Below are 21,137 nucleotides of genomic sequence, written 5' to 3'. Positions count from 1 at the left end.
AACCATCAAGGGTGCTACAAATGACAAATTAGCCCACATATTAGGAGTTTCCCTGGCTGAGTCTGTTGGAGACAGGTGTAATTTTTGAAAGGAATCTTCTTAAAGGAATTTGTTCCACAAGGAATTTGGTCTGAACCTTCAGGGGGCAAATTTATAATAATAATAATAATATTACTATTATTATTACTATTATTATTATTATTATGGTATTTGTTAAGTGCTAAGTGCCAGGCACTGTTCTAAACACTAGGGTAGGTACAAGATAATAGGGTTGGACACAGAACCTATCCTGCATAGGGCTCACAGGCTTGGTCCCCATTTTACAGGTGAGGGAACTGAGACCCAGAGAAGTTATGTGACTTTCCCAAGGCCACACAGCAGACAAGTGGAGGAGTGGAGATTAGAACCTATGACCTTCGGACTCCCAGGTCTGTGCTCTGGCCACTAGACCATGCTAAACACCAACCTAATAGTAGTGAGGAGTGCCCCCCGGTTCTTTTCCTGGGGTATTTAAGTACCTACTATGTGCCAGGAACTGTACATTAAGACAAAACTGTTCTCCCTACCTTCAGGGTCACATCTCCTCCATGAGGCCTTCTCCAATTAAGCCATCTTTTCCCTGATACCTTCTCCCTTCTGCATTCATTCATTCATTCAATCGTATTTATTTATCTATACAGAAGCAGCACGGCCCAGTAGAAAGAGCATAGTCCTGGGAGTCAGAGGACCTGGCTTCTAATCCTGGCTCTACCGCTTGTCTGCTATCTGACCTTGGGTAACTCACTTAGCTACTCTGTTCCCCCATCTGCAAAATGGGGATTCAATCCCTGTTCTCCCTCCTACTTGGGACTATGAGCCCCTTGTGAGATCCAATTATCTTGTATTTAGCATGGCTTAGTGGAAATGGCACAGGCTTGGGAGCCAGAGGACGTGGGTTCTAATCCTGGCTCTGCCACCTGTCTGCTGTGTGACCTGCAGCAAGTCACTTAATTTCTCTGTGCCTCAGTTACCTCATCTGTAAAATGGGGATTAAGACTGTGAGCCCCAAGTGGGACAACCTGATGACCTTGTAACCACCCCAGTGCTTAAAACAGGGCTTGGCACATATAAGCACTTAACAAATACCATTATTACTATAATAATTATTATTATTACAGTGCTTGACACATATTAAGTACTTAACAAATGCCACAAATATTAATATGGACTTGGATCTGTACCCTTTGGGTACTTGATATTCACCTCATCCCTAGCCCCACAGCATTTTTGTACATATCCACAATTTGTTTAGTTATTTTTTTAATATAAATGTCTGTCTCCTGCTCTAGACTGAAAACTCTTTGTGGGCAGGGAACATGTCTACCAAGTCTGTATATTGTAGTCTCCCAAGTGCTTATTCCAGTGCTCTGCACAGAACAAGCACTCAATAAATACCACTGATTGATTGATAAGACCAACATTTTGGGTAACCATGTACCAGTAGTATCACCCCCAGCCTGGAATCCTAACATCAGCACTTCTGCCCGACTGATAAGCTACTTCTGAGGCTCTTCAACTTGTCTCTTCCTCTCCACGCACCAGCTCCCTTGACCCCACAGTTTCCTCCAGTTATCTCTCCATCTCCCTCCTTCCATTGCTCTCCAAACTCCCCGAGTAAGTTGTCTACACCTGCTGTCTCAAATTCGTCTCCTTGACCCCCTCCAATCTGGCTTCCATCCCCTTCACTCCTCAGAAACTGCCCTCTCAAAGGTCATCAATGACCTCCTTCTTGCCATATTCAATGGCTTCTACTTCACTCGAATCCTCCTCGAGCTCTCAGCTGCCTTCAACACTGTGGACCACCCCCTTCTTCTGGAAACACTATCCAACCTCGGCTTCACTTACACTGTCCTCTCCTGGTTTTCCTCTTATCTCTCTGGCTGTTCATTCTCAGTCTCCTTCGCGGGCTTCTCCTTTGCCTCCCACCACCTAACTGAATGTCCCTCAAGGTTCAGTTCTGGGTCTCCTTCTATTCTCCATCTACACCAAATTTCTTGGATAACTCATTAACTTCCATGGCTTCAACTACCTCTATGTGTATGATACCCAAAGCTACATCTCCAGCCCTGATTTCTCTCCCTCTCTGCAGTCTTGCATTTCCTCTTGCCTTCAAGGCACCTCTACTTGGATGTCATCAACTCAAGCCTAACAAGTGTCCGCAAAGCTGCATGGTTGTGCTAGGCAAAAAGATAAGGTAAATCAGGCACCAGTGGACAGATCTGGATTTTTCAAATCAGATGCAAATTCATTTGCTGATTGAAGATGTCCTTGGCCCAATTAACAAACGAAAAAGTCCTTTGGTTCTAAAAGAAATCTTTGAGTAAACTAGTGATCTGTCATACGTCTTTCTGGAGTGCTGCATGTTTGCTTCCCTATTCTGCTTTCAAACTTGTCCCTTGGTTTGTCTCCAGTTAGTCTACTTCTGTCTATCTGTTCTACAGTTCCACTGTGTTCTATAAATTCCATAAATTATCCCTAATGATTGCAAATGCCATACAGGAAATAGCCAATCTGAAATAATAATAATAATAATTATGGTATTTGTTAAGCACTTACTATGTGCCATGCACTGTTCTAAGGGCTGGAGTAGATACAAGTTAATCAGCTTGTCCCACGTGGGGCTCACAGTCTTAATCCCCATTTTACAGATGAGATAACTGAGGCACAGAGAAGTTAAGTGACTTGCCCAAGGTCACACAGCAGACAAATGGCAGAGCCGGGATTAGAACCCACATCTTCTGACTCCTAAACCCGTACCCTTGCTACTAGGCCATGCTGAAATGCTTTGATCACAACACAAAGGATCTATTCCCACTACCCTCCCCACTGGAACATTGTCTTTCAGCAACAGAAAAGCTTACACACACAGACGCAATTAAATGAACAAAGTTAATTTAATTTCCTCATTAAATGGCTTGGCAGAGATCAGAGCCTGATAGAGAATCCAAGGGACACTCTGACCTATAGCAAGTCTCAGATGGTAAAAAAGAAAAGCAACAAATCTATACTCCACCATATCAGATTCTCCCTTTATCACCTTTGTCTCTCTGTTCCGAGGTAACCGGTCAGCTACCGATCTGTACTGAGTGCCTGCTGAGGCTCTACGGGGGAGAGTGTCACTAAGGCTATATGAAACATGAAGAGCTCCCATTGATGGGGAGGGAGGGAAAACAAAAGGGAGAATAATAATAATGATGATGGGATTTGTTAAGCACTTACTATGTGCCAAGCAGTCTTCTAAGTGTTGGGGTAGATACCAGGTAATCAGGTTGTCCCACGTGGGGCTCCCAGTCTTAATCCCCATTTTACAGATGAGGTAAGTGAGGCACAGAGAAGTTAACTGGTTTGCCCAAGGTCACACAGCAGACAGGTGGAGGAGCTGGGATTAGAACCCACATCCTCTGACTCCCAAGGCCGTGCTCTTTCCACTAAGACACGCAGCTTTAGAAGGGAGAGGGGGAAGAAGAGAACCAGAGACAGAGAGGGTGGAACTTCATTTGGTTGAGGGGAGCAGATCTAGGAAGAGGGTTGGTCTGGATGGATGGAAATTTGGGGTAGAAAAGCTTGAAATACCTTTTGACAATCCTTCACACCATCCTGGGATCCTGAGGGGGTGGAGATCCCTACCTGAAGAGGCAGCAGCAGCACATGTTCTCCCCACTCCCACCCCACAGAACCATGGAGCCACACTACCAAGGACCTGCGTTACTCAGCCTGCCCTCCCTCCACACTATCCTGGGGATGTAAGCTCGTTATGGGCAGGGATTGTCACTGTTTATTCTTGTATTGTACTATCCCATGCACTTAGTACAGTGCTCTGCACACAGTAAGTGCTCAATAAATACGATTAAATGAATGAATGATGCTCCTGCCCTGCCTTGCTCCTTCTTATCAAATCTAACAGAATTTACCTTATCCTGATTCTCCTCGACCTTCTGTCTGCCTTTGATATCATGGACCACTTTCTTCTGGAAACTCTGTCTAACCTTGGTTTTTCTGGAAAGGACCTCTCCTGGCTCTCGTCTTACCCCTCTGACCAAATATTTTCAGTCTCTTTTGCTAGGCCTTCCTCAGCCTCCCACTCCCTAACTGTGAGTATCCCTCAAGACTCTGTTCTGTGTCCCTATTCTTTTGTCACTTCACACTCCCTCCCTTGGTCTGCCCGTTCACTCCCATAGTTTCAATGCAGATTTCTATGCAGATGGCTCCCAAATCTGCCTCTCTAGGCATGACCTCTAACCTTTTCTGCAATCTCATATCTCCTTCTGCCTTTATGACATCTTTACATGGACACTCCCCTGGGCCCTCAAGCTCAATATATCCCAAAATGGAACCCATAATCTTTCTTTTCAAATCTTCTTCACCACCTGAATTTCCCATCTCAGTTAACAACAGCACCATCCTCTCATCTCTCAAATCTTTCCTCTTTGCCAATTCCCCATATCCATTCGGTCACCGAATTCTGCCTTTCTTCATCCACATTTTCAGAATCGGCCCCTTCCTCTCCATCCAGACACCAGCCTGGATCCAGGGACTTATCACATGCTAACTTGACTACTGTGTCAGTCTCCTTGCTGACTTCCCTGTGTCCAGTCCCTCCCCTCCCCAGTCCATACCTCACTCTGCTGCCTGGATCATTTTTCTAAACTGTTGTTCTGCATATGTCTCCCCACTCCTCAAAATCCTCCAGTTGTTGCCCATTTCTCTTTTGCATCAAGGAGAACTCCTGACCATCAACTTTAAGGCACTGACCAGCTCTCTCCCTCCTATTTATCCATTCTCTTCTCCTACTATGCCCTAGCTTCATCGCTCTAAAGCTAATCTACTCACCGTGCCTGACTCTTGTCTCTTGCCTCTGACCTCTTGCTCATATTCTCCTTCCTCTCTGGAATTTCCTTCCCCTTATAATCAACAGACCATTGCTCTCCCCATCTTCAAAGCCTTTCTGAAATCACATCTCCCCCAGGAAGCCTTTCCAATGAATTTCTAATCTCCCCACTTTATCCCTGCCCTGTCCTCCAACTGCCACTTCTGCAGTAACTAAACACTTAGGTATACTCACACACTCATGCAACCCTTATGGCCATATTTTTACATGCTATAATGTCCTCATATCTGTAATTGAGTGTAGTGTCTGTCTCCCTCACTAGATTGTAAACTCCTTGAGGGTAAGGATCGTGTCTATTAATTCTGTTGTATTACTGAGTAGTGAGGAGCCTGAAAATGTCTTCTGAAGACACAATGTTCCTGTGCACTGATTGTGTTCATCATTCTTACATTTTTTTCATCTTTGTGTCCTTAAACTTTTCTCATCTGCCTGTCACCAACCTCCCAGCAGCCCCTCCAAATTGGGAGTCCCAAGAAGGCCAGGGATGAGTCTTTTTAATCCTTATTGAATTCTTCTCCAATGCTTAATGTAGTGCTTTAAACTGAGTAAATGCTCAACAAATACCACTGAATGAATGAATGAATGAGAATGAGAGACATTGTGATCTAGTGGAAAAAATACAAGTCTGGGAGTCAGGGTAGACTGGGATTCTGGTCCCAGCTCTGCGATTGGCCTGCTATGTGACCTCAGGGAAGTTCCTTAACTTCAGCTTCTTCCTCTGTAAAATGGAATAATAAATACCTGTCTCCCCCATCTTGCAGCAGTGTTCTGAGGATAAAATGAGATGAGTAATGTAAAAGCACTTCAGAAAAATAAAAGCACTCTACAAATTCAACGAATTATCTTTGTAGAGAAGAGAAAGGAGCAGTCCATTTCACTCTACACAGGGAAGCTCTGGTTCCCTAATGGTTTAGCCATCTGTGGGAAGGCAGCAGCCCAGTAATCTGGGCTCTTATTAGGACTCAAGTACCCCTCTGGATGGTTTTTATCTCCCAACAGGATTCTCTGTCACCACTATCCATTATGTAGCCCATTTCACTCAGGAGTCAATAGGAGAAGGGCACCATGAGCCTCAATCAATCAATCAGTTGTATTTATCGGGTGCTTATTGTGTGCACAGTACTGTACTAAGCACTTGGGAGAGTACAGTATAACAGAGTTGGAAGACACGTTCCCTGCCGACAATGAGCTTACAGTCTAGAGGAGGAGACAGACATTAATATAAATAAATGAATTACAGATATGGACATAAATGCTGTGTGGCTGAGGGCAGGGGTGGTGAATAAAAGGTACTAATCCAAGTGCGAGGGCAAGGCAGAAGGGAGTGGGAGAAGAAGAAATGAGGACCTAATCAAGGAAGGCCTCTTGGGGCAGTTATGCCTTCAGTGAGTCTTTGAATGTGGGAAGAGCGATTGTCTGTCGGAGAGACGATGTTCCAGACCAGAGGCAGAACATGGACAAGGAGCTGGTGGTTAGATAGATGAGGCCGAGGTGCAGTGAGTATTGAGAGGAGTGAAGTGTGTAGGTTGGGTTGTAATAGGAGAGCGGCAAGCTGAGATAGGAGAGGGCAAGGTGATTGAGTGTTTTAAAACCGATGGGAAGGAGTTTCTGTTTAATGTGGAGGTGGGTGGGCAACCACTGGAGATTTTTAAGGAGGGGGGTGACATGTCCTGAACATTTTTGTAGAAAAATGACCCGGGCAGCTGAGTGAAGTATGGACTGGAGAGGAGAGAGACAGGAGGCTGGGAGGTCAGCAAGGAGGCTGGTATAGTAATCAAAGCGGGATAGGATAAGTGCTTGGATTAACGTGGTAGCAGTTTGGATGGAGAGGAAAGGGTAGATTTTAGAGATGTTATGAAGGTTGAACTGACAGGATTTAGTGACAGATTGAATATGTGGGGTGAATGAGAGAGATGAGTCAAGGATAATGCCAAGGTTACAGACCTGTCACAAAGGAAGGATGGAGGTCCTGTCTAGAGTGATGGAAAGGTCAGGGGGAGGACAGGGTTTGGACTGGAAGATAAGGACTTCTGTTTTGGACATTTTAAGCTTGAGGCGTCAGTGGGACAACCAAGTAGAGATGTCCTGAAGACAGGGGGAAACGCGAGACTGTAGAGAAGGAGATAGATCGGGGCTGAAGAGGTAGATTTGGGTATCATTTGCATAGACATGGTAGTCGAGTCACGGGAGCAAATGAGTTCTCCAAGAGAGTGGCTGTAGATGGTAAAGCTTCTGAGTAAAGATTAAGAATGAGAGTTCATCCAGTAGGGAAGGAGAAGGTGAGAATATTGGCCAAACATTTCTCTGCAACCACTCTCTTCTGGAAAGAGAGGAGAGCCTGCCTCTACTCAGCCCAAGCAGGATGTAAACATAAATTTAGAAAATATTTGGGTATGGGCCAAGGTAAAAAGAAAAGAGGACCAATGGGGAGAAATAGCTCAGATAGCTTCCCTCTCTTCACCAGGACCCCACATGCATTAAAGTTTCATGGTAGGTTTTCAATGTGTTCACTGAAGGGAACATCTGGCCAATGTGCGTGTAGCAGGCATCTAGGGAGAAGCCTGCTTTTATGCTGCAAATGACCTTTCTGGGGACAATGCTGATAGGATTTAACTATTCAGCCCCTGAATTTTTTTTAATGTTGCATAGGATGGGCTGTCATTATAAGGGAAGAGGAGACCCTTATTGCCCTACATCCTTTCTAGCCTACTACTTTCTTATCCTTCTTAGCCATCTCTTAAAAGATTGCTTGCTGTCTTTCAATATCTACCCCTTCTATCTCTGCCTTTGGTCTCATCCCTTCTCACCTTCACCAACACAGTTTTCTCTTGGTTCTCCTCCAGACTCTCTAGCTGTTCTTTCTCAGTCTCTTTCACTGGTTCCACTTCCTCTCCCCCCCCCCACATCCCCAATACCAACTGCTCTGTGCTCGGTCCCCTACTCTTCTCACTTTAAACTCGCTAACACACGCCCTCCGGCTCCCATAACTTCAGCTGCCAGCTCTATGAGTGACTCCAAAATGCATTTTGCCATCTCTGACCTCTCTCTCTCTCTCTCTCTCTCTGTCTCTCTCTCTCTCTCCAAGATTGCATTTTCTTTTGCATGTAAGATGTCTCCATATGGATGCCCTGCCAACCCCTCCAGCTCGATATGGTGAAAACTGAACTCTTCATCTTCCCTCTAAAATCCTCACTTCTGCTTAACTTTCCCATCATAGCTGACAACACCATCATCCTCCTTGTTTTTGAAGCCCAAAACCTTTACCATATCCTTTACTTCTCTCCCTCTCTCTCAACTTGCACATCCAGTCACTTGCTAAATCTTGACATTTTTCTTCCACAATATTTCCCATATCCGCCTTTTCCTCTCCAATCAAACAATCACCACCCTGGCCAGGTACTTCACATATTCCAGTTTGACTACTGTATCATTGCCTTTACTGGTTTCCCTGCCTCCACCCATTCATTCACCTTTCCCAGTCCATACTTCACTCTGCTGCTCAGATCATCTTTCTAAAACATTGTTGAACATATATTGTTCCACTCCTCAAAAACCTGTAATTGTTAACCACTCATCCATGCATCATACAGAAACGTCTGATTCTGGAATCCCATGGGACTGAGATTCAAGAGATCCAGAATCTAAACCCAACTGTGCCCCTGGCCTGCTGTGTGACCTTGGGTAAATCACTTCATCTCTCTGTGCCCCCATTTCCCCATCTGTGAAATGGGGATAAGATGGTTGCTCTCCCCACCTCTTTGATTGTGACCTCCATGTGGGGTAGAGACTAGGTTCAATCTGATTATGTTGTGCACAATGCTTAGCACATCATAATCACTTAGCAAATTCCATAGTTTTTATTATTGGCATTAAGGCCCTCCATCAGCTCTCTCCCTCTTTCTTATCCATTCTATCCTCCTACTACACCCCAACTCACACTCTTCATTCCACCCAAATTCTCCCTCTCACTGTGCCTTATTCTTTACTCTCCCACCTACAACACTTGACTTATGCCCTTCTTCCAGCCTGGAAATCCCTCTCTCTTCAAATCAGCCAGACCATAGCTCTCTCCCTCTTCCAAACGCTACTGAAATCCTATCTCCACCAGGAGGCTTTCCCTGATAGATTTTTCTACTCACAACCTCCCTACTACCATCTCAGAACTTTTGCACTCTGTCTCTCATTGCACTTTTGCTCATATCCTTTTACATTTGAGCTCTTCTTCCTCCTTTTTGTAAATTATTTTGCAATCTCCCCAGCTAGATTGTAAATTCCTTGTGAGCGAGGGTCATGTTTTCTTCTTCTACTGTACTCTCCCAAGGGCTTAGGGCACTGCTCTGTATTTAATAAATACTATTGATTGATTGATTTAGTGACTGACCCCTGTCTGACTGGAATCATCCAGGGTGATGGGTCTCACCTGATGCCTACAGCTCCACCTCAGTCTTTGTCACTCATTGAAACCCCCCAGGAGAGCAGAGGAGCTGCTTCCTAGGTGGCACCTGGAAAGGTCTGAATCAGTATTTAAGGATAAATAAATAAATACTTGGAACTCCTGCCCTATTACTGTCAGAAACAATCCTCCTCATATGGGAACAGCTCTTTCAGACCAACTAAATATATTCATTTGAGCACTTCATTCTTGAAATGTGACGCTCAGAATGCTGACAAACATAACTGAAGGTTCACCATAAATCCAAACTGACAGAAAGTATGGCCGTTAAAAAATGTCTTTGGTGATGCATGAAATATCAATCCTAAATGGGCTCTTCTCATGTAATGTCAGGGCATCTGCTTTCATGGGGCAAGGGGCCATGGAGGGAGGCATTACCCAGCTAACTCACCAGGAGCCAGGCAGCTTGGTGAATCGAGGCAGTACCTGGGCTTTAGAAAACCGAGAATTTCAATGTGAAGGCTGATTCTCAAAGGAGGATTCAGCACCTGTAGGGACTCAGGGAAATGCAGACTTGAGGCTGAGACCTCAAGGAGGGGGGATTCTATTTTATTATTCCTCTGACTCTCTTCACAGCCCCAGCACAGCATTCTACACACAATACAAAAGACACTAAACTGACTGACTGCCTGATGGACTTTGTAATATCTTCTGAATGTCAGCTAAGAGCACTAGAGGAGAGCTGAGGAGAACTGGTCCAGTCAAAATTTGGGTCAAGGGTATAGAGACAGGGGACCATGGGAGGACTCATTTTTCCCAGAAAAGGAATTAACACAGAGAACAATTGGGGGCAATCTGCATCCATCATTTAAGCTCTCCAAGGCTCAGTTTTTAAATTTCTCTGAGATTGTCTTGTTTCCATATGGAAAAACCCATAGTCTCCTTTCCCATATCACCACAGCAGCAGCAGTTGAGCTTACTCTCCATGGTGCAGTTTCTCAGATTTTCTATTCACCAGACCCATTGCTGCTCCCCTTTTTCAGAGGAATTAACTGACGGAGGTTATGTGAAGCTAATAGTTGTGTGAAGGTGCTCTCCCTGTCTTTAGAGCCCTTCTGAAATCATATCTCCTGGAGGCCTTCCCGGATTCTCATCTCCCCAGTTTAGTTTCCCCCACAATTGCCACGTCAGCCCTTCCAGTCCATCTAAGTACTTAAGTATTCATAACTCCCCCCCACACACACACAAACTCCCACCAGACCATTTACATGCATATCTTATATACTCTCTTATTTCCTCCTACCTCTAATTTACATTAATGTCTGTCTTCCCTGCTAGATTGTAAGATCCTCCAGGGCAGGGATCATGTCTACTAATTCTAGTGTTACCTCCCAAGCACTTATTACACTGCTCTGACACAGTAGGTGCTCAATAAGTATGACTGATTGGTTGATTGAGGAGCCTTGCCCAAGAAGAAGAGGGACCTAGTGGATAGAGTACAGGCCTGGGAGTTGTTGGATGACCTCTATTTTTATCCTGGCTCCACCACTCATCTGCAGTGTGACCTTGGGGAAGTCAATTCACTTCTCTGTGCCTCAGTTATCTCATGCATTAAATGGAGATTAAGACTGAGTCCTCTATGGGCTGGAAACAGATTATCTTGTATCTACCCCAGCACTTAGTACAGTGCCTGGCACATAGAAAACGCTTAACAAATAACATAAAAAAGTCAGCCAGTGGGTCGACAGCAGAATCAAGAGTCTAACTCACAGCTCTGATTCATTCAATCGCATTTATTAAGCACTTACTGCATGTGGAATACTGTACTAATTGCTTGGGAAGGTACAATACAACAATAAACAGTGACAGTCCTTGCCCAACAAGCTCATAGTCTAGAGACAGACATCAATAGAAATAAATAAATTTATAGCTATATACATAAGTGCTGTGGGGCTGGGATGGGGGGCAGGAGAAAAGGGAGCAAGTCAGGGCTACACAGAAGGGAATGGGAGATGAGGAAAAGTGGGGCTTAGTCTGGGCAGGCCTCTTGAAGGAGATGTGCCTTCAATAAGTCTTTGAAGGTAGGGGAGAGTGTTTGTCTGGCAGATTTAAGGAGGGAGGGCATTCCAGGCTAAAGGCAGGACTTGGGCAGGGGTCAGCGGTTGAGACAGGTGAGATAGGCACAGTGAGAAGGTTAGCACCAGAGGAGCAAAGTATGTGGGCTGGGTTGTAGGAGAAAAGCGAGGTGAGGTTGGAGGGGGTGAGGTGATGGAGTGCTTTAAAGCCAATAATGAGGACTTTTTGTTTGATACAAAGGTGGCTAGACAATCACTGGAGATTTTTGAGGAGGTGGGTGACAGGTCCTGAATGTTTTTGTAGAAAGATGATCTGGACAGCGGAGTGAAGTATGGACTGGAGTGGGGAGAGACAGGAGACTAGGAGGTCAGCAAGGAGGCTGATACAGTAATCTAAGTGGGATAGAATGAGTGATTCCCCCCTTCAAAGCCCTTCTGAAAGCTCACCTCCTCCAGGAGGCCTTCCCAGACTAAGTCCCCCTTTCCTCTGCTCCCTCTCCCCTCCCAATCGCCCTGACTCGTTCCCTTTGCTCTACCCCCCCACCCACAGCACTTGTGTATATATGTACATATTTATAATTATATTTATTTTTATTAATGATGTGTATATAGCTATAATTCTTTTTATTTACAATGATGATACTGATGTCTGTTTACTTGTTTTGATGTCTGTCTCCCCACTTCTGGACTGTGAGCCCACTGTGGGCAGGGATTGTCTCTGTTGCTGAATTGTTCTTCCCAAGTGCTTAATGCAGTGCTCTGAACACAGTAAGCGCTCAATAAATACGATTGAATGAATGAATGAATGATTGTATTAACGTGGTTGCTCGTGGCTGCTCCCCAACGTAAAAACCACCTGCCTACCATGTAGAAGAAACCTGAATTTCCCCATCACTGGGGGAGCTCACCTCTGAATGTACACATTGTAATGATCTGTGCAAGAGTGACATTTCTCTTTTAGCCAGTGGTGGGATACTCTGGGTGTGCTATGGGAAAACAGCAAGGCATAGTGGATAGAGCATGGGCCTGGGAGTCAGAAGGTCATAGGTTCTAATCCCCACTCTGTCACTTGTCTGCTGTGTGAGCTTGGGCAAGTCACTTAACTTTTTCATGCCTCAGTTACCTCATCTTTAAAATGGGGGTTGAGACTCTGAGTCCCATGTAGGACAGGGACTGTATCCAATCCTATTTGCTTGTATCCACCCCAGCGCTTAGTACAGTGGCTGGCACATAGTAAGAAATGATCAAATACCGTTATTATTAGTAGTAGTAATGGGCTGTGAAACCAACAAAATTCTAAAATTTACAGTTTACATCATAGTTCAATTTCCTTTTTGATTTTTACTTTTTAGAGAAATATTCTTTTTAATTAAAAAATCATGTAAATATCCCCAAAGGATTCAGAATTGCCCTCAAGCGGCAGTAGGTGTGTTTACAGAGAAGCAGCGTGGCTCAGTGGAAAGAGCACGGGCTGGGGAGACAGAGGTCATGGGTTCTAATTCCGGCTCCACCACTTGTCAGCTGTGTGACCTTGGGCAAGTCACTTAACTTCTCTGGGCCTCAGTTCCCTCATCTGTAAAATGGGGATGAAGACTGTGAGCCCCACATGGGACAACCTGATGACCTTGTATCTACCCCAGCGCATAGAACAGTGCTTGACATATAGTAAGCGCATAACAAATACCAACATTATTATTATTATTGTTATTATTATTATTATTATTGCTTGTGGACTTAGGTTCTATGGCAGAACCAACCACATGGCATGATGGAATAGGCTCAGTTGTGGACATGTGCACCGAGCCCTGATCACTGACGTTGGGCATGTTGCTTACAAGCCCAGGTTTGGCAGTTTAGTTAGCACATCAGTGCCCCAACAGAACATGCTTTCATTTCTAATGAGATCAAGGTTTTCCCACACATAATGCCAGAAAAACTGTATTTTTTCTAGATTAGTTTGATACTCTCTATTAAAGTATCAATTGGACATTTTCACTGCCTTATATTTTTATTTTTGGCAAAATGATCCTTATATAGTATATACTAATTTGGGGTATTATAAAATCAATAAAATATCTGGAAGGAAAAGGGATGAGAAATTTTTTTAAGGAGGGAGGATTTCAGTGTGTCCATATTACCAAACTCTGGGGCTAGAATTCGTCATGACTCTTAACCTACCTTGCAGGGTAATAACTCATCAGAAGGGAGTCATCACCCAACATTCACTACCATAACATCATTGAGGCCTATTGAGCTGTTTAGTTTAAATTGGACATTCTAAGCTGTTGCTAGTGCTGGGAAAGAGGTGATGACACATCCAGCTCCTGGAAATTCATTGGCTTTCAAACCTTTAGGAGTCGTAATGAAGCTAAATCGACTTATTTGGACACTAATAATTTGAGACTTCAGGTCCAGACTATCGAACCTCTCTGAGTCTGTAATCTGCATCCTTGTCCAATGTAACCTTCCCACTATCAACTAAGAAGAAGCTAATGAAATAAAATGCAGTGCCAGAAGGCCCCAGATTTATAGCTAAACTCCTGCCAGGTTTGCTAGAATAATTGACTAGACTGTAGTCAATTGTGGGTAAGGAATGTGTCTGTTATATGGCTGCACTGTACTCTTCCAAGCTCTTAGTACAGTGCTCTGCACACAGTAGGCACTCAATAAATATGATTGATTGATTGACCCTCTTCTCCCTCCCTCCTCTCCTATTCTCACCTGCTCACTAGGCAGAGCCAACAAAGGTCACTGGGAAACTCAAGGCCGTGGAGACCAGGAAGCTCTTAGGGCAATATTCATCCCCTCTCTGAAGCATACACACCCCTATCATCGCACATGGCTATCCTCTCCTGCACTTATATGTGTCTGGTCAAATGGTGAAAGCTGGAGTGGGCAGAGGGAAGGTTAGTGATTAGTCAACTTTGGAAGGTCTTTGATGGCAGCAGGGAGTCCCTAAAGGGTGCAAGGAGTGGGTGCCTAATAACAAGTCTAATCATCATCATCATCAAGCCCCCATTATATACAAGCACTGTACTAGGCACTATGGTTGGTACAAGATAATCAGATTGGACACAATCCCATCCCACCTGAGGCTTACAGTCTAAGTAGGAGGGAGAATAGGTATTGAATCCCCATTTTACAAATGAGGAAACCCAGGCATAGAGATTTTAAGTGATCTTTGAAAGGTTACTCAGCAGTCAAGGGGCAGATGTGGAATTAGAACCCAGGTCCTCTGACTTCCACACCTGTGCTCTTTCCACTTGACCACACAGCTTCTCTCTTCCCCTCCCAATGGTACATCTATTGATTAGAAAGAAACCTGGGTGACCCAGATTATATCTGGTGTGGAAGAGCTCTTCTTCCCACCCCTTTGACTGCACAATGGAGAATATAGCTGATTGTTTCTTCCTCCAGGACACTTTATTATAAAAGGTGCATGAAATGGAAGACTAATTTTTCATGTCCTCTTACATCTAAAGTGGCTTTTATTAGATGTTTGGAGTTTATAAACTTTAGTGTCTTGTCAAACATGATTTATTCCACGCTGTTAGGCACATGTTCACAGTCCTGGAAACTGGGAGGAGTTTAAAGGTGTTTAAAGGGAGGATTTTGAGAGGGCAGAACGTCAAGATGACCCAGTCTACCATAAAAATCCACCAAGAAGCTAGAGACCTGCATGAGACCTGCTAGAGACCTATATTTAGAACCTATACCTATCTGCCCCATCCTTTTAAAAACATAAAGATCACTCTACCTGACCTGCAACTTTACTTTAAGTTATTTGAATGTCCATCTCTTCCAGATGGATTGTAAACTCCTCACAAGTGGGAATTATGTCTATTTCTTCTACTGTACTCTCCCCAGCACTTAGTACAATGCTCTGCAGTAGACTTCAGCTATTACCTCTTTGCAGATGACTTCTACTTTTCTAGCTCTGACCTCTCTCCTGCTAATCAATCTCACATCTCCCCTCTGACCCACTCTGATTTCTGTCCTAGGACTCCCTTCCCCTTGAAGCCACCAGACTTCTGTTAAGTCCTATGAAAATCCCCCCTCCTCCATCAAATCTTCCCTGGTTTATTCCCCTCTCCCTGAGTCATATCAACCCCACAGCCACTCCTAGGCTTATACTCAATTGTACATTCAATTACTGACTTTGTTTTGCTCTGTTATGCCATATGTCAACTACCCAGGCATAGTTGTTCTACTTTTATTTTATTCTTGGTCTTCCTGCTGCTTCCAAAACTTGTAAATCATTTTGTACGTTTGTTTCCCCCATTATATTGTAAGCTCCTTATGGCTAGGGACTGTGTTTTGCTTCTGTTGTGCTTTTCCAAGCACCTGGTACAGTACTTTGCACTCTGTATGTGCTCAGTGAATATTATTGAGTGATTCATTCACTCAGTGCAAGAGACCTTACCTGCATCCATCCCAAATGCACATTCTGGCATTAATTAACTAGACCACAATGTTGCTGTGGACATGGGAAGGTTAGGATGGGGGACGTGCAGGTCTGCTGGTCCCTAATGAAATGAGCGGCTTTTCTGCAGGTCTAGAAAAGCTGCCTGTTAGGGTTTTTGAGGGCCACTTAGTCTCCTGCTGCTCCACTGTCACACCTCACAGTCAATCAACTAATCGTATTTATTGAGTGCTTACTGTGTGTAGAGCACTGTACTAAGTGCTTGGGAGAGAACAATATAACAGAATCATTCCCTGCCCATAATGAGCTGGTGTTCTAGAGGGGGAGACAGACATTACTATAAATAAATAAATTACAGATATGCACAAAAGTGCTGAGGGGCTGAGCAGGGGGATAGATGAAGGGAGCAAATCAGGGTGATGCAGAAGGGAGTGGAAGAAAAGGGAAAAAGGGGTTAGGGAAGGCCTCTTGGAGGAGGCGTGCCTTCAATAAGACTTTGATGGGGGGGAGTAATTATCCATCAGGCATAAAGAGGGAGGGTGATCCAGGCCAAAGGAAGAATGTGAGCAAGAGGTCAGCGGTGAGATAGACGAGATCGAGGTGAGTAGATTGACATTAGAAGAATGAACTGTGCAGGCTAGGTTGTAGGAGGAGTGTAGCGAGGCTAGGTAGGATAGGGCAAGGTGATTGAGTGCTTTAAAGTAGATGGTAAGGAGTTTCTGTTTGATGCGGAGGTGGATGGGCAACTGAACAGAGGTGAACTGAACGTTTTTATAGAAAAATGATTTGGGCAGCAGAGTGAAGTCTGGACTGAAGTTGGGGAGAGGCAGGGAGGTCAGCAAGGAGGCTGATACCATAATCAAGGTGTTTTATGATAAGTTCTTGGATTAATGTGATAGCAGTTTAGATGGAGAGAAAAGGGCAGATTTTAGCAATGTTGTGAAGGTTGAACAGAAAGGATTTAGTGATAGTTTGAATATGTAGTTTGAATGGGAGGAGGATTCAAAGTTATTGCCAAGGTTATGGGCTTGCGAGACAGGAAAGATGGTGGTGCTGTCTACAGTGATGGGAAGAGCAGGGTTTGGGTGGGAAGATAAGGAGTTCTGTTTTTGGCACGTTACCTTCAGACTCCTCCGTAGTTTGTTCCCTGTTCACTCTTCCAGTCCCTTCTTCCCCCTTCCCTCACCTCCTCTCCAATAAGGTCCACGTGTTTTCTCCTTCTGGTTAATTAATTAATTCATTCATTCATTTATTCAGTCCATACCATTTACTGTGTGACTACTCTGTGCATTACACCATAATAGATGGTTGGGAGAGAGTAAATTAGAGTCAAAGACATGGTCCCTGGCCTCAAGGAACTAAAAATCTAATGGATTCCAATCACGCATTCCACAGGTGACATTTCAATAATTTGCTGAGCCCTGTTCGCTGGTTGTGGCTCTGTGGGCTGCAGGTCACACCCCATTGTTCCATAGGGATAGTTCAGTGGAACCACTGCAGAGTGGTGTGGAATCATCCCAAAATGGTGGGATGATTCTGAGAAATGGACTTAGTCCTCTATACAAGGGCACCGCTTAGCATCGTTGCCCAAGCCCTTGAAGGAGGGAACAACCGATTCTGCCACCCTGATCTCAGTTCTGCCAGTTGTCTGCTGTGTGGCCCTGAGCAAGTCACTTCACTGCTCTGTGCCTCAGTTACCTCATCTGTAAAATGGGGATTAAGGCTGTGAGCCCTATGTGGGACAGGGTCTGTGTCCGACCTGATCTGCCTGTAACCACCTTAACGCTTAGTACAGTGCCCGGCACATAGTAAGCACTTAACAAGTACCATAATTATTATTACCTGTGGAGGGTGAACTCCATGAGTTTGTGCCCCATCACAATCTTCCATCAGAAACAACAGATGAGCCTCATCCTGAGACTTCAGGAGCCAGTGTGAAGGAATTGATTATAGTATTCCTTCCCTCTCATCCTTCCAGTCATGTTCCCACTGAGGCACAGAGTGCAATGAGAGAGAGCACATGGGCAGAAGGGTGGCACATTGCAAAGGGCATGTGCAGTTTTCACTCATCTTAGCCAGTTACAGACAGAACCAGGACTAGTATCCCAACCCACGGGATAACTGAGATGCCTAATAATAATTGTGGTATTCGTTAAATACTAATTATGTGCCAAGCACCCTCTTAAGCACTGTAGTAGATATAGTATATGCAGAACAGACACAGTCCCTGTTCCACAAGGAGCTCAACAGTATAAGATGGAGGGAGAATTGTTATTTTATTTCCGCTTTTAAGATGCCGTAACTGAGGTACACAGAAGTTAAGTGACTTGCCCACGGTCATACCACATGCAGGTGGTGGAGTTGGGATTAGAAACCTGGGCCCATGTTCTTCCCACTAGGCCATGCTGCCTCCCGGCTTTGGTGGCTACCTATGCCACCTCCCCACTGCATCGTCCTGGGACCTCCATCTTGACCTGCTTTGCTCCAACCAGGTGGGAAGGACAAAAGCAGTGGCAACGTGCAGTTTCAACTAAAATGTATACTATTGGAAAGGCTGTAGACATAGCAGTTTATTGTGGCTACAACTGTCACTATTGTAACTGTTGGACTCTGGATCCATGAGAAGCCAAACTCTGCTCTTCAAGCCACAGGCCCCTACAGCTTTTTTCATTTTATTTTTCTATTTACCCTAGTTCTTGTCTGTTATGTTGCTTTTGTGTTCTTATTGTTTTAGCTGTCTATATAAATTGTTTAAAGAAAGACCCTGGAGTCAGAAGACCTGGGTTCTAATCCTAACTCCTCCACTTATATGCTGTGTGACCTTGGACAAGTCACTTAACTTCTCTTTGCCTCCGTTCCCTCATCTGAAAAAGGGGGATTAAATCTTACTCCCTCCTACCTAGACTGTGAGCACCATGTGGGACATGGACTGTGTTTGATCAGATTATCTTGTATTTACCCCAGTGCTTAGTAAAGTGTTTGGCGCACAGTAAGTGCTTAATAAGTACTATCATTATTACTAGTCTTCTTTCGCTCTTTACACTTAGATTGTAAGCACCTTGAGGGCCAGGAATCATGTCTAATTTGCAACATTGTATTGTTTCCCAGAGTTTAGTGCAGTGCTTGATAAATAAGTAAGCATTGTTAAATGCTACTATTACTGCTGCTACTACTACTACTACAACTCAGGTCTTCTGATTTCCAGAGCAGTGCTCTTTCCACTGTATCAACAACAGGGCTTCCAAGAGAATGATAGAGTCTTTAAAATTTTCAGGTGCTATATTACTGCAGAATCATTCATTCATTCATTCATTCATTCATTCAGTTGTATTTATTAAGCGCTTCCTGTGTGCAGAGCACTGTACTAAGCACTTGGGAAAGTACAATACAACAATAAACAGTGGCATTCCCTGCCCACAGCGAACTCACAGTTTACAATCCTCCAGATTGTAAACTCATTGTGGGCAGGGAATGTGTCTGTTATATTTTTGTGTTGTACCCTCCCAAGTGTTTAGTACAGTACTCTGCACACAGTAAGTGTTCAATAAATTCGATTGATTAAGCAGCCAACAGTACACTACAACAATAAACAGTGACAATCCCTGCTTACAGTCTAGGGGGAGGAGACAGACATCAATACAAATAAATATACAAATATATTACAGATATATAATTACATAGGTGCTGTGGGGCGGGGATGGAGGGGGAAGAGCAAAGGGAGCAAGTCGGGGTGACAGAAGGGAGTGGGAGATGAGGAAAGGAGGGGCTTAGTCTGGAAAGTCCTCTTGGAGGAGATGTGACTTCAATAAGGCTTTGAAATGGGGGAGAGTAATTGTCTGTCAGATATAAGGAGGGAGGGTGTTCCAGGCCAATTTTCCCACACCTTTCCAAATCCAAGAGGGAGACCATGGGCCCTTTTGCCCAACAAAAGACACTGACCTTCACTGGAGTGGAAGTTACACTGTTAAAATGCACCAACCTGCTTTTACTCTATTGTCACTGCCTGAATTATCATCAAAGGGATTAGATTGCCCTTGGATCCTTGCAGATGAAGTGAATGGCATTGGCTGAGGCCTGAAAACCTCCTGACCCAGAGCTTTATGGTGGCAACGTAAGTTAATGATATGTTACAGGATGGTACAAATTGGAAATACAAAAAAAGCATTTCTACAACCAGAAGGGGCAAATTAGGATTATGAAATGTGACTGATCTGAGAGCTAGCCCTTCTAATTGCAAATTGTCATTAGCCAGCGTGAAATTTGCATAGTGATTAAACAACAGGCAATCTGGGTGGGTTTACTAAATAAATACCAATTACTGCTTTTGAGTTTGGCTAATTTACAAATAGAAATGAATATATCTGTCATCGTGCACCAAATGTGGGCTGGATTTATAGGACTTGTCTGCAATCCTAGACAGTTTTCTTGAGTCGCTAAGGAACCTTTATATTCAGCTATTATTGCCAAAACTCCTGGAGAAAATGTCTCGTGGAAAGGATGGGATTGGTAATAGGAAAACCAGGCTTGCTCTGTCTCCACTGGGGGTGGGGACAATGGGATCCAGATGGAAATGGTTAAGGGGGAGCACTTCTCTTGGCCAACCAATCCAGATGCGGAAGCTACTGCACAAACTGAATAGCATCTGGATCGGCAAGGCCTCACATGCCGCCGGAGCCTGGAAAACAAATCCATTCAGCCATCTACGACAGCCAAACAATCCGAAAGTAAATCCACCTGGAGTCATTACACCCTTTGGGATGACTATCTTTATGTGAAAAATCCAGATTTAATATTTCTAAAATAGCCAGCCACTCTATGCAGGGCATATTCCTTGAAGGAAAATTCCTTTTTTGACCAGTGCAGGCCAAATGGACCTAAGTTTTAGTGCAAGGATTGCTTCCTGCCGACAGGGACCGTTAATCCTGCTGCCCAGCCTGCCCCAAAAATATCAATCAGTCAGTGGTATTTTTTGAGCACCTACTGTGTGCAGAACACTGTACCAACATTTGAGGGAGTAAAATACAATAGAAGTGGTAGATGTGATCCCTGCCCTCAAGAAGCTTACAATCTAGTGGGGGAGAGAGACATGAAAATACATTATATAGCAGGGGAAGCAGCAGATATGTACATTAAGTACCTTATGTATAAGGTATGTTCAGACCCCAGTGCGTTAGCAACACAGAAGGGAGGGTGAATAAGGTGGGGAGATGGGAAGACTTCCTGGAGGAGATATAATTTTAGTAGAATTTTTGAACCATTCAATCAGTTAATCAATCAATCAGTGGTACTTATTTAACATTTACTGAGTGTAGAGCACTG

This window comes from Tachyglossus aculeatus, chromosome X1, assembly GCF_015852505.1.
Source record: "Tachyglossus aculeatus isolate mTacAcu1 chromosome X1, mTacAcu1.pri, whole genome shotgun sequence".
In the NCBI taxonomy this organism is placed as follows: domain Eukaryota; kingdom Metazoa; phylum Chordata; class Mammalia; order Monotremata; family Tachyglossidae; genus Tachyglossus; species Tachyglossus aculeatus.
This window is presented reverse-complemented; position numbering follows the sequence as displayed.